Source organism: Penaeus japonicus, unplaced genomic scaffold (genome assembly GCF_977035675.1).
Source record: "Penaeus japonicus unplaced genomic scaffold, GWHDUDI00000001_assembly GWHDUDI00000006, whole genome shotgun sequence".
NCBI classification, from domain to species: domain Eukaryota; kingdom Metazoa; phylum Arthropoda; class Malacostraca; order Decapoda; family Penaeidae; genus Penaeus; species Penaeus japonicus.
The window spans coordinates 26,367,041-26,374,540 of record NW_028234408.1 but is presented as its reverse complement, the minus strand read 5'-3'; positions in this window follow the sequence as shown (position 1 = coordinate 26,374,540).

Sequence of the window (7,500 nt, the reverse complement as noted above, 5' to 3'; positions counted from 1 at the left end):
ATAATATATCTTATCATAAATAGTGATCTTTACCGGCATGTTACACCAAGTGTCAGCGGGGACTAAACTCAACGCTAATTTTAGGTGAAAAATGATAATATAGAACATGATACTGCTGTCCTCCTCTAATTTTTTCATAGGTATTGGATCTTACTTACAACAAAGTCATACGATTCTTCATACAGATAATACAGAAAAGTGGAAAACAAATACAGAAAACACTAAAAAGGAATCACCTGTAAATAAATACATAGACTGCATAATTCAATTATATCATAATTAAATGTCTCCACAGAGAAGCCCCGATATGGATGTGCGGTTTCCAAAGAGAAGAACAGAACGCCCCGTTGTTGCATCTTCTGGCTATTACTGAACAACAGTGAAACTCCTATTACCTTACCACGCTAAACCGACACCCTAGCCAGCAGCACACACGTAATGAAACATGCACTAACATTTTCTTTACATTGTTTTATCCGAATTGGAGAGTAGAGCGGGCAGGTCAACTATGGTTGTAAATCCCTCTGGTCGAGGAGCAAAGCAGACTTTGTTATTTACACCGGTATATTTTGCAAGACGAAAATTGAAATTCCTTTTTCAATTTATGAATCATTTAACAGTTCGGTGGGAGATGAAAATATTTTTGTAAGTGTCAGTAGCTTAAATCCCGTTCGTTCTACAGAAGACATATTGCCGTACTGACAGCTTTTCATATCGGTCTACCAAAGCCTGATCAGCTGGTCACATTAATAGCTTAGCCTTTGAAAAGTCTCGAGAAATCCATTAAGAATGTTTGCATGATCTTATAAACACCTGTTGCCTCAGGTCTGGGGCAGAGAGCATTACGGTCAAAACGCAGGTGTGAAAAATTATATTGGCTTAAGCGGACCCAGAACTGCACAATGTGATACAGTGGCCATTGGAACAGATTTGGGTACAGGCTCTCTTGGCTGACTTGAGAATAGCTTTTAAAAGGGTGCTGGAACATTTCGTTTAAGAGAGCCATGTAATCAAGCCTTCATAGCTACTGATATGAGGTACAAGAAAATAAGTGGCTACTTCATCTTCATTAAAATTGCTTGTATCAGCAAAACTGACTAACTCATTATGCAATTTTAGAATTATTTCACAATACATATAAATCAACCTTTCAAAACTCTTAATCTAATCTTATTCTACCCGAGTATAAGTATTGGTAGATATGTCATACCCATATCATACTTTAAATCTGCAAAATAAGATGTAAAAAAAATAAAATGAACATACTGTAAACCAATTTTGTTAAAAACAGTGCGGTAACACTTATATATTATCTTCTATCTCAGATACTGAAAGTACCTTTAGATGGAATAAGTACAATTAACGTGCATCATTTATAAAATCTTTCATATCAAGTCCACTTAGTTATTTCTCAAGTATCTTGCCTCAACATTGCTTCTTTTCTGTGCATTTTTTTCTCTCTCTTCTAACCGACGTCACTCGTGCTTGCAATGTTCGGACTACCAGTTTCCTTCTGATTATGTCAAGTCTGCTTCACTCCAAATTGTTTTTTATTACTCTAATTAGACTGTTTTCTTTCTAGCATAAATACCAGCCTTGGCAGTCGTTCTTCCGTCACGACATTCGACAGTTAATTCATATAGTGCATGTTATTACAATCAGACGCGCTGATACATTACAACTATAATTTTTCTGGTACCTCGCCTGGCTCCATTTTCGTCTATGATACACAAATAACATTTCGCGTGACCATTCTTCACTTCCTCATTTTTTAAGAATCATATCCTGATTAAATTAATATTTCTTTTTTAAAGTTTGCCATCCGGCGAGTACAAAACATTTTCAAAACTGCTTTGGCTTCGAAGTATTACTCTTTAATTTGCGAAAACGTTTTACACTGTCATCACCCCGTCCACCAGCCGACCTGAGTGCCTTAAAACACCACAACCCTTACTTACACCTCATGCTTTCGCCTTGGTCCACTCCGCCCTTGCTCCCCGGCCCTGCAACATAGGAGATGTGTCCCCTCCCCCTTCTTAAGCTCCCCGCCTTAATTATTGATATTGCAGGTTTACGGCATCCAGCAAACGTGCCTCCCCGCTGGCGCAAGTGTCCCGTGCTCGACCTCCCAAGGTCTTCTGCTGCACGACTTCGGACGTTTTAGAGGATACCTTTTCTTCTTGGATCCTCTCGAACGATCATAAATCAAGCTTTGTCCGACGTTTAGTTCTCAGCCCCGTTGTCTTCGGCATCGAAACACATTAGCACCCTCGGGAAGGATCTCGTGGGGGTCACGGGTCTCTCCGACGCTGTACCCGACGGCCTTCGCGTCTTCTCCCTCGACTGAGCGCCATATCAGCGAGCTCGATCATCTCGACGCTCCGCGCTCCTAGACGCAGTGACTCTTTGGAGTGATGTTATTCATCGGTGAGAAAATAGTCACAAAACCCTCACTGTAGCTTTGGAAGTGATGAAATACAAGGTGATCATCGAAGCGGGTTAAGCTTGGTAAGGAGAAAAAGTGATCAGTGATATCAACTTTAGAAGCCAAGGTGAAACAAGTACGGAACATAATCTGAATATGGATAAATATTCAAGACTATCCCTCCAACACAATGCCAAAAATACTACGCCTTATTTCCAAAACATTTCCAGCTTAATAGTATCTGCCAGCCCAGTGATCAGTCACTCAAGCAGATAACCGTAAATTGCTTTGGTATTCAGAAAGACGGAAGCAATGAGGACTTGGCTGCCTCTTAGGAACGAGCCGGTTTCCGAAGCATGCGTGGACCTGGCCAGATTGTGTTTCTCATGCTCTGGTGATCACCGCCTCTTGCAATTTGAAAAATGGAAAACATGTGGACCTAGACGTAGAGTAGATAAAACAGACAGCCAAACAAAAAACAAACAAAAACAACAAAATTCCTAACGGGTTATCGGAGTTTGTTTTTACATAAATTCACCTTGCTATCATTTAACATTTACCCTCCTCCTCATACTTCACATATACACGTAACTGAACGTTTTAGATTCATGCTGGAATGTCACATCAATGCTTATGTGTGCACTAGAACCTTCAATGTCTCACTTTTCATCACAGTAACGGTATTTAGAATGAACCCTTGAGTGTAAGGCTAAAGATGGGAAATATTCAATTCTGTACATAGAGCAAATTTGCAGGGTTGCATTCCTCTTGAAGATACATGTTAATTTCATGGTGTTACTCGTTGCTTGTTATTTTTTGTGACTTGTAACTAAATTCCAGTGGGTCTTTACGGTCAACGTCCAAGTCAGAGCATGAATTCTGAGCAAAATAACAGACAGACGCTTACATGCCATAGTTACTTTTAAACTTTTAAACTCCCGCAATAAAATCTAATTGATAACAAGAAAAGAAGAAGAGGGACATGTTCAGGTAGTGGCCACATGCGAGGCTGAACAACCGCGTCTCTGAACAGTGAACAAACCAGAGAGAGCGGGAGAGCGTGTTGTGGCTCTGCGGCTGGAACCCTCCCGCAGCGTCGCTGGTGTACACGGCCTGGCTTTTCGGCCCTACAAGGCGCTACAAGCCATCAAGTCTAAGCTTTACTGTCCCCCACGTCGTCGCTAACTCCTCGCACGACACATTCAGGTGTCCTCAGTCCTCGCCGAGTCCTCATTTGCGGCCGACATCAAACCCTCGGCCATCTCACTTCCCGATTTATCTCAACTGTTGTTTCGAATCTCACTAAGTTGGATCAGCGAAGCAACACACTCAACTAAAATGCATTTAAGAAGAGGCGCATGCATTAGTTTGCCCTAAAAACCCTCAGCACTTGACGTTCTTGAATACATAGGTCTTTTAGACCAGACTTTACTGTATCATGCCAGAGCAGGATACAACACTTCCTTGCAACCATCCACTACACTTAAGAAGGCGCAACAGTGTGGCATAATGTAATATTCTTTGTGGAATGGCACAAACTAAAATGCATTATTTCCCTTTCACTTGCCAGCAGGAGGAGGTCTAAACAGCAGGATGTCATTTGTGATTTATAAGTCTCGGCAATTTGCCATGTCGGGGATATCGAAGGCAGGAATCAATCGTGATTCCATGAAAGAAAAGAAGAGAGAGAGAGAGAGAGAGAGAGAGAGAGAGAGAGAGAGAGAGAGAGAGAGAGAGAGAGAGAGAGAGAGAGAGAGAGAGAGAGAGAGAGAGGGGGGGGAGAGAGAAAGAAAGAGAGAGAGGAAAGAGAGAGAGAGAGAGAGGGAGAGAGAGAGAGAGAGAGAGAGAGAGAGAGAGAGAGAGAGAGAGAGAGAGAGAGAGAGAGAGAGAGAGAGAGAGAGAGAGAGAGAGAGAGAGAGAGAGAGAGAGAGAGAGAGGAGAGAGAGAGAGAGAGAGAGAGAGAGAGAGAGAGAGAGAGAGAGAGAGAGAGAGAGAGAGAGAGAGAGAGAGAGAGAGAGAGAGAGGGTGATACATAGGTAAACAAGCGATCAAGCAATCAGATAGATAGGCTAGCAACCAGGCAGACAAACAGACAGGAAGACAGGCAAGCAGACAGGCCGACATACAAACAAACAAAGAAGCAGCTAGAGAAGCAAGGCGCGCGAGAGTGGCGTCCTCCCAGCCCCGGCCGAGGCGCCACAGTGGTTCAATTAATAATATCTCTAATCACTCGTCCATCACTACCAACTAAAGGCCAGAACCTCGGACCCAACGCGCCAGGAGAAATTACTACAACACGTATTCATAATAACACTCTCCGCCCCAACGGATGAAGGGTGACGACCGTTCCCCCTCCCCCTCCCCCTCCCCCTCCACCCCTCGTCCAGTCCAGGGGAAGTCTTGGGGATAATTACGAGGCATTGATTTTTTTTTCTTTCTCTCTTTCTCTTACCTCGCTAGCGCACGCACATTATATATTAATAGTGAGGATGACTAATTACAGTCTTTTCAAAATCGCCTAATCTTTGATGACTATAATTAGATTTTTCTTCAATGAAGCAAGAGCGAGATCAAGTGTGTGTTTAGCTTTTTTCAATGCCGTCAGTTTGATCACGTCGACATTTTGGTCTCGACGTGAGAGATTAAGAAAAAAAACGAAAAAGAAATATTTTAAAAAGTTTAAAAAAAACATTGTTGACTATGTATGCCTGTTTACGGTGGATTTAGCCTTGGACACGGCCTTTGCATCATGATGAGATTTTGAACACGTAAAGCTCGCGGCTTACGACAAAGGCTTTTAAGGAAGAAAACCAAGGAACCTGTCAGCCTCATGCAAACCCGACATGTTTTTTTTTAAATATCACATTGACACGGCGAGCCACGCCATAATCAAGAATCATTTCCACATTAACATAAAAGCGACAAACCATGAAACCAGAAAAGGCACAAACGCACACACATAAAAAAAGGAATCCAGAAAAAAGTAGTTAAACACAGTATGGCCAAGGCAACTCCGAAGAGGCTCGACAGCTGCCCCTGGCCGGAACGCGCTGGCTAAGTGCGTAGTCGGAGCCGAGTGTCTGAAGGGTGTCAGAAGGACGCCGTGGGCCGCTGTGGGTCGGAGGACTGGATGGGGCACCGCGTGGGCACTGGGCGAGCGGAGCAGGAAAATACTGCAGAGTAAGAATCGCCCTTCCGGATATATCATATTCACTGTGAAAAAATTAGAGGCGGGAAAATAGCAGTCACTCAAAGTGAAAAGCTGAAGGTGTGTATATGAAATATATATTACAATACCAATTCATGATAATGAAGCTCTCCTGTACATAAGATCTCATTCACAATATCTGAATCAGAGATAAATTTTGATTTTACTGTTTACACATTTTCATAACGTTCGCCCAAGTACTCAAAAACGAATTATCTTTTAAAATTGATCGTTGATAATCCTGTGGTTGACGCGTTGGATTCGAAGCAACAGGAAGGGAGAGGTTAGGAGGAAAAGAGAGAGATGAGAATGAACGGAGAGAGAGAGAGAGAGAGAGAGAGAGAGAGAGGGAGAGGAGGAGGCGTAACTCGTGACGACGCGAGCGACAGAAAGACAGACGCGGCCGTGGCTCAGACACCACCTTAATTATACCTGATGAAGGGACTCCGCTTGGTCACGACTCCGTTGAACGGCAGCCAACACTTATAAGGTGGCCGTGGCCCGAGCGATGATAATGATAATTTATCTTGAGATCGGTATTGTGATGATGGTGCCGGGGATAATAACGATGGGCATCTTTTAAGACCGCTATTGTTCCCTTTACCAAGTGGTAAAGACAACAATAAATTGCAATAATAGAGGCAACGATTAGGACAATGATTATCTTTATAATCCTCATTGTTACGAAAATAAAAATGGCAGAGGAGATGGTGATATTTTTGGATATAGACGAAAGGAAAGGATAATGGTGGCTGAGAGGTGCCGATAGAGGAGGAGGCAGATTGAGAAAAATTCAATATCCTGCTATCTGAGACGACGGTAGCCTCGTCCCCGAACACTTTTCCGTTTCAGTTCAACGCATACGCGACCCAGTGCTGCCTGCGTCTGGACGATAAACTGGCATTCTGCAACAATCTTCAATAAAGACCTGGATCATCCTATGTGCTCACAATCATATCATTTTATTTACCATTCTAGCACTATCTAGTTTCCATAGTTATGTCTTTTATAATAACAATAGCAATTATAATAATAATAATAATAATAATAATAATAATAATAATGATAATAATAATGGTAATGATTACAACAATGATAATGATAACGGTAATGATTTTAACAATGATAATGAAGAATGATAGTAATGATTCAACAATGATCATGATAATAATAATTAATAATATACCACTAATGTACTACTACTGATAATAAGACATAATAATGATAATAGAAATTATAATTAATGAATTACAACGATGGGGGGATAAAAATAATAAGAGCGTGATTGGCACATGGCAACGATGCCCCTCCTCCTGGCAACAGCCTCAGCAAAACCCTTACTCAAACCCCCTTAAGGGGGGGGTCCCCACCAGCCGGAGGTGACAGTGGTGTCCTCGGTGACAAAAATGTGCATGACACGGTCATTTATTTGTAGGGACGGTGGCCATAGTGACCCGCCACTATTGGATGCTAATGTAATCAAATCCGACATTTATTCTTTTCCTTTTTCTCCGTCTTCCCCCGACTCCTACTCCTGATGGTCCACTCCGCGTGACCTTTCGGTATGCCATTGGTCACTCTCTGAAGGTCAGACGGAGCGAAGGCTGGGCCAATAGGAGCACTTCCCGCCAGATCTTGTAGTACAACAAGCCAATCAGCGTTCGGCGTTTGGTCCTCCACCCTCCATTTATCCCGTAAGCGAATGGCCAATCACAGGCGCCAGACCCCTTCCACCCCCCCCCCCTCGTGCAAGAGATCCACACGCCGAGAATAACAATGAACTTCGTGAAGGACACTCAACCAAAACGAGAATACTTACAAAACTCTACGGTTACTCCACGTCGTGTTACATACCTGCGGATGGATG